The 7,284-nt window shown below is 42.0% G+C and overlaps 1 long non-coding RNA gene across 1 annotated transcript in view; it reads left to right on the top strand.

Moving 5' to 3' along the window:
* The first annotated feature begins 687 nt into the window (after window positions 1-687).
* LOC118549664 (uncharacterized) overlaps window positions 688-7,284 on the top strand; it is a 51,870-nt gene continuing 45,273 nt past the window's right edge. Inside the window, exon 1 of the long non-coding RNA XR_013448504.1 lies at window positions 688-1,208. This is a non-coding gene — a long non-coding RNA (uncharacterized LOC118549664). The remainder of the gene's footprint in view (window positions 1,209-7,284) is intronic.

The following is a 7,284-nucleotide window of genomic DNA, read 5'->3' as shown; positions in this document are numbered from 1 at the left end:
ACCCCTGCTTGGGTTCCCTCTCTTGCTGTCTCTCTCTCTCTCTGTGTCAAATAAATAAAATAAAATCTTAAAAAAAAAAAAAGATTTTATTTATTTGAGAGTGCTCGTGCCAAGGAGGGGGGAGGGGCAGGGGGAGAGGCAGACTCCCCGCGGAGCAGGGAACCTGATTCGGGGCTCCATCCCAGGACTCTGGGATCGTGACCTGAGCCAAAGGCCGCCGCTTAACCCCTTAACCCCTTTCCATGCACGGCGTTCGCAGTAAGAAGATTGGTGACATTAGGCTTTTGCAACTCGGATTAGCTCCTTTTTGCTAAGATATTTTAATCTTTAGTATTGAGTGGTCGAGCAGCTTAAATAAACTACATTCAAGCCCTTGCCTCTGTCTACACAGCCCCTCCAGGGAGCGTGCAGTTGCTGCCCTTTCTGTCCTGGAATCGATGCGAGATGCTGCCACCTAGTGTGCATTAGCAGGACTTTTAAAACTTTTTAATTAGAATTGTAATTCATTAATTATATTATTATTATTATCATTTCCTCTGTCGGACTTAAGAATTTTTTTTCAGTACCTTAATCTTCCGTTCTTGGTCTCAGGTGAACCAGTGTAAACCCACCCCCCCCACCCCATCCCCCCACTCCCACCCCACCCCCCATTTGATATGCCGGCTTCTCGGGCTCCAGGGCCGCCTCTTCCTGTGGCGCAGCAGGTCACTGAGCCGCCTGACAATCAGTTTTCCTCCTCCGGGAAATGGGCAAACCCTACGCCGCCTGTATTGTGAGGCTCACAGCTCCACCCATTCGTTCAGCCAGCCAGCAGTCCGCAGAGCAAGCGGCTGCCTTCGAGCTCCGGATCCCCAGGTGAGTGAGGAAGTGGGGGCGCTGCAGCTAGGGAGCCCGGCATATGTAGATATAAACAGAGAGAGAGAGAGAGAGAGAGAGACCCGCTGTCTCCCTGCAGGGCCGGTGCGCGTGCCTTCCGGCTGCCACCTGCGGAAATCTCCTGACTGCTCATGACCCCGCTCAATTACCCTGCCCACCAGGCCGCTCGTCACAGCCACGCTCCGCTCCTGCTCTGCACAGAGGGGTCCCACGTGTGTCATGTTCTGTCATGCACGAAGAGGTGGTACGTGTGTCTGCGTCCCTTGACACAGTGCAAATGTCTTGAAGACATCGGCAACAGTCTGAACTAAAGGCAGTTTTGCTGATTTGGAGTAAGTGAACAGCACGGGAGAAAGCGCTCTGTAAATGGTAAAATGCCATAGAAACCTAAGTCAGCGGACGATTTGAAAATGTCTTTATAAAATGCAAATGGATTTAGAATATAAAATATTCATTTGTTTCCCTGCACGCTCTTTTTGATTTTAGCCCACTTTCTATACCAACAAAGGATTACTTCGACCCTTTTAACCAGGGGTTACTACATGGGGAAATAGTCCTTACTGAGTAGTCTGAAGTAGTAGTAGTACCGAAATAGTCTCCTTACTGAGAAAGAGATTTGAACCCGTCCCTATACAGACTTTACACAAAAGCAAGCCTGGGGGCGTCTGGGTGGCTCAGTCGGTTAAAGGTGGGACTCTTGGTTTTGGCTCAGGTCTTGATCTCAGGGTTGTGAGATGGAGCCCTGTGTTGGGCTCAGCACTCAGCAGGGAGTCTGCTGGAGATTCTCTCTCCCCCTCCCTCTGCCCCTCCTCCACGCTCTCTCTCTCTCTCTCTCTCTCAAATAAAATAAATAAATAAAATCTTAAAAAAAAAAAAAAGCGAGCCTGACCTTCCCTGCAGAGCTTCAAGAGGCTTCAGTGAAGTGACTCCAACTGGGGGAAAACCTTGCCAGGAAATGGAAGGGAACTGGCCTTGGCTCAGGTACTTGGTTCTGCCTGGGGCTTTGCCTCTCACTGAGGCAGAATTTCATTAACCTTCTCAGCAGAACAAAGGAGCCTCAAAATCATTTCTGAGGTCCCTTCTGGTCCTCAGGTTCTTAGATTCAGATCTTGGCTCTGTAGCCTCATTACTGAGAGTTTCTTAATTGATTTGGGAAATCAATTTCCTTGCCTATAAATTAGAGCTGGTCTAACTCATTGGAAAATCGTGGGCAGTGCAGAGAAATATGAATGTGAATTGCTCATGCAATTTAAAATCTAATAAATGCAGGGAAGAATGGAGGAGCACAGTGTTGCCAGAGGAAAGTCAAAAGGGATGGCTCCCTAACAGTGGCTGTTTTCTCTTTTGGGAAGATGAATTAGGTAGATGATACCTGAAACCTTTTTTCTTTGGAATGATAAACAGATATACATAATCTACGACATCAGAAACCGTGTCTCTTGTTCTCTAAGAAAGAATGTCTTCCTCCTTCTGTTGTCTCCTGTCAGACTCTTCTGCCCTTCCTGTGCAACAGTCCCAGACTCAAAGGTAGTCAAGCTCAAGGCCTTCTTCTGCCTGTGCTTTTGGTTGCTAATAAAAATTGCTTTATATGAAATAATTTGGAAGTGGGGGGAAAATATTACATTAAAAGACCAAAATACTCTTAAATAATACTACATGCTTAAAAAACACTGAACAGTGATCAAAAAATCTTAAAAGTCCCTAGATAGCTTCAATGGCAAGTTTTATCAGATAGTTAAAAAATAATTCCAATTTTACAGAAACTATGCCTGAGCACAGCAAAGGATAAAATCTATATTAGAAAACCCGAAACCAAACCAAACAAAAATCTGGCCACAGAAATCATTATTAATGGTGAAAATATTGCTTTTGAGATAAGTAATGATCAAAGGGCTGTCACAACCTTTAGTCATTTTTGTACTGGAGGTCTTGGAAAGTACAGTAAGGCAAGAAAAATAAATAGAAGTATAAGGATAATAAAGGAAGAAATGAAATGGTTATTTACAGAAATTGTGATTGTATATATGGGGAATCCGAAAGAGTCTATGAAAAGTTTACTAGATTTAATAAAAAGTTGTCAAAATTGTAGATGTAATATTAATATACAAAACATTATATTTTTATATAGTGGCAAGAAAAATTTAGAAAACGAAATGAAAGAGGTGTTATTTATTTTTGCTGTGAACCTAAAGCTGCTCTAAAAAATAAAATTTGTCAGGGCGCCTGGGTGGCTCAGTCGTTAGGCGTCTGCCTTCGGCTCGGGTCATGATCCCAGGGTCCTGGGATCGAGCCCCGCATAGGGCTCCCTGCTCTGCGGGAAGCCTGCTTCTCCCTCTCCCACTTCCCCTGCTTGTGTTCCCTCTCTCGCTGTGTCTCTCTCTGTCAAATAAATAAATAAAATCTTAAAAAAAATAAAAATAAAATTTGTTAATTTTTAAAAGTTGCTATTTAGAATAGCACTATGTATATATTGCTATATATACATTTTTATATATATGTAAAGTTGCTATTTAGAATAGCACTATATATATATTGCTACATATATATAGCAATATATAGATATTTTATACATATAAAAAGTTGCTATTTAGAATAGTTTTATATATATATATATATGGTAATCTCTACACCCAACCTGGGGCTCGAACTCACAACCCTGAGATCAAGAGTCAGGCACCCCTAGAATAGCAGAAACATTTTAAAAATTCTAAGTATTTATTGAAAAATATGAAAGAAGTTAAATCAATGGAGAAATATACTGTGCTCATGGATTAGAAGATACTCTTTCCAAACTGATTTATATTCTCAAAGCAATCTCAGTAGGTTTTTGTGTGTGTGCGCAGGCACACGGGTGTGTTTGTATAATTCAATATAAGCAGATTCTAAATTTATATGGAAGTATAAAGGGCCAAGTATAACGAAGGAGAAGAGATCAGCCTAAGAAGGCTAGCCCTACCAGATATCAAGACATAGTATAAACTAGACAATTGCCCCTTGAACAACACGGGTTTGAACTGTGCAGGTTCACTTATATGTGGATTTTTTTTCGATAAATACAGGGCAGAACTATAAATGTATTTTCTCTTCCTAATGATTTTCTTAATGGCATTTTCTTTCCTCTAGTTGGCTTTATTATAAGTACACAGTACACAATACATTTCATGCAAAATATGTGTTAATTGACTGATTATGTGATCAGTAAGGCTTCCAGCCAACAGTAGGCTATTAATAGTTACGTTTTGGGGGGGAAAAAGCTATACGTGGATTTTTGACCATGCCCCTAATCCCTGCATTGTTCAAAAGTCAAATGTAGTAAGATTGTGTGGTATGGATATAGAAATAAAAAAAAAAATAGAACAAGAGAACACAATAGTGTCCAAAAAACAAATCTGCACAGATATTGTTGTTGGTTATACAACATAGCTGATATTACAGATCTGGAGGGAGGAGGATTGACATTTTAATAAATGTTGCTGAAACAATCATTTATCCAGGTGGGAAAAATGAAATTGGATTCTATATCATACCATACACAAAAATCAATTCCAGGTGGATTAAAGAACCTAAATATGAAAGCAAAAGTTGAAAGCATTTAGAAAGGAATATTTTCCAGGCTTTGGAATAGTGACACATTTCTTAAGACAAAAATCATAAGGAAGGTATTAGCAATATAATAATCAACAAAGGGCTCCCATCCAGAATCTATAAGGAAATCTTATCAATTAATAAGAAGAGACAAAGAACTCAACAGAGAATTGCATTAAAGATGTGAACAAATATCGCACAAAAGAAGGATCATTCAATGGCCAGAAAGCATATGAAGCATGGCCAGCCTCATTAGTGATTGTCAAATGCAAATTAAGACCGTAGCGTGATGCCATTACACGTACACTAGATTTGGAATTTTAAAGGACTGGCAATATCGTGTTTTGGCAGGAATATGGAGCAACTAGAACTACTGTACCCTGGGGTGAGAGTGAATATTGCTGCAACTTTTTGGAAAGCAGCCAGAATTCCTTTGTAACACCGAGCATGTGCGCGCACTCTAGGACCTTAGCACTTCACTGGTATGGATGCTATATTCGTTTTCTAGCACTGCGTAACAAAAACCACCACAAATACAGCAGCTGAAAATATCACACACTTCTTAGCTCAGAGCTCTATAGGTCAGAAGTCTGATGGGCTGGACTGGGTTCTCTGCTTCAAGCTTGCCCAAGGCCAAAGTCAAGGTGTCAGCTGGGCTGGGCTCTTGTCTTCAAGCTCATTCAGGTTGTTGACAGGAGTCAGTTCCCTGTGGTTGTAACACTGAGGTCTTGTTTCCTGTTTGTCGTCAGTGGTGTGGGGGACCACTCACAGGACCTGGAGCCCTCTCTTTGGCCAGCAAGACCGCACCATGTCCTTCTCCTACTTTGCATTTCTCTGACCTCTTCAGCAAGCAGTCAGAGAAAACTCGGCTTTAAGCCCTGTAAAGGTTCCTTTGATTAGGTTAGGCACCCTGGGATGATCTGCCTTTTTGATTAACTCAGAGACAATTTATTAGTAATCTTAATTACATATGCTGAATCTCTTTTGCTATGTAACTTAACATAATCATGGGTGTACGACCTCCTGACTGTCACAGTCCCAGGGAAAAGGGTGGGAAATCTGGGAGCTATTTTAGAGTTTCCCCTACCCCATATGTATCTATGAGAAACTATTCCACATGTGTATGAAGAGCCAAACATAAGAATGTTCATAATAACCCCCAAATGAATACTCACCAATGTTTATTGCCATTAGATGAAAAAATAATGATATAATCAGAAGATAAAATTCTGTAGAGCAGTAGAAATAAGGGAACTGCAACCACATTCATCAACAGGGATGAACCTCACAAACGATGTTAAGCAAAAGAAATTGTTTGCAAAAGAATGCGTATAGTTTGGCTCCTTTCATATAAAGGACAGATAGAGGCAAAAGGAGACTATTTTGTGGCAAAATCTAGTGAATAGTGATTACCTAAAATGTGGTAAAACTATTAAAAAGGGAATGAAAGTATTCTTAGAAAAAGCAGGATGCAGTTACCTCACATACCTCTCGGTTTGGGAAGGAGGATGCATCAGGGTGAAGAATGAAAGAAGTTTCTAAGTTATTCTGATGTTCTACTTCATAACCTGGGTCATGGCTGTATGTGTTTGCTTTATAATTATTTATAGTGTAGGCATATGTTTTATACATTCTTCTATAGTATGAAAATATTTCACATTAAATTTTTTTAAAGGGCAAATTTTCTTTTTTTCCTCTTTTTTTTAGAGGTGGGGGAGGGACAGAGGGAGAGGGAGAGAGAGGGTCCATGCTCAGTGCAGAACCTGACGCGGGGCTCAATGTCATGACCTGAGCCAAAATCAAGAGTTGGATGCTTAACCAGCTGAGCCACCCAGGTGCCCCTAAAGGGTGAATTTTCAATGAAATGTTACGAAACCAGGAGGCTTTCACAAAACGATGGTCCCAAAGGAAAGGATCTCTAGTTTCACCTCAGAGCCGGGCGCCCTCCCCTGCTCGGCGATCGTATCTGGCCTATCCACCAACGCTCCCAGTGGGCCCCGGCAGCTGCCCGTACATAGTGGCAGAAATACAGTTTTACTGTTCCAGGAGAAAAGGGGAGACAGTGAGGGTGCCCTAATATGGCAGCAAAGCGTTTTAGATTAGATTTGCTTTACCTGTTCGTTTTTTAAAATCAGTCCCACTGGCAACAACTGTAATAAATCTGTAGGAAGTATACTGGCCTTCCCTGTTTGTCATTGCAAACCTAAGACCCCCTCCTCTTCATCTCTTTTTACTGGCCCCCTATCATGAGGCTGAGAGAGAGTGCAAGCATCTCCTTATAGGAAATTTCTTTTTTTTTTTGAATATTTTATTTATTCATTTGAGAGAGAGAAACTGACAGAGAACGAGCAGGGGGAGGGACAGAGGGAGAAGCAGGCTTCCTGCTGAGCAGGGAGCCTGACGGGGCAGGGAGGGGGGCTCCATCCCAGGACACTGGGATCACGACCTGAGCCGAAGGCAGACGCTAACAACTGAGCCACCCAGGCGCCCCTCCTTATAGGAAACTTCATTTGTATTTTCCTTGAAACACCAGATCCCTCTAAAAATGAAACAAACAGAAGTGAAGGGGAGGAGGGCCATGCCTAACTGTTGCTCATTACGTTCACTTTATCCGTTGTCATTTCTTTTGGCCGTAACCTCTATTTCCATGTCTCAGGTAAGTGCCCAGGAGACTTTTCTGCCTACGAGGTCTCTGAGGCACTGGACCTTGTGGCCATTCAAAGTTGGAACTTCCTTTGTTCTCTGAGGGTGCACTTTGGATGCTCCTACTGGAAATTTGGCAAAGGGCACTCAGTGTATACCATTTGGGGAGATAAAATCCAT

The sequence above is a fragment of the Halichoerus grypus genome, chromosome 6 (assembly GCF_964656455.1).
Source record: "Halichoerus grypus chromosome 6, mHalGry1.hap1.1, whole genome shotgun sequence".
NCBI lineage: Eukaryota > Metazoa > Chordata > Mammalia > Carnivora > Phocidae > Halichoerus > Halichoerus grypus.
The sequence above is the reverse complement of the archived record's forward strand: the minus strand, read 5'-3'. Positions and strand labels throughout refer to the sequence as shown.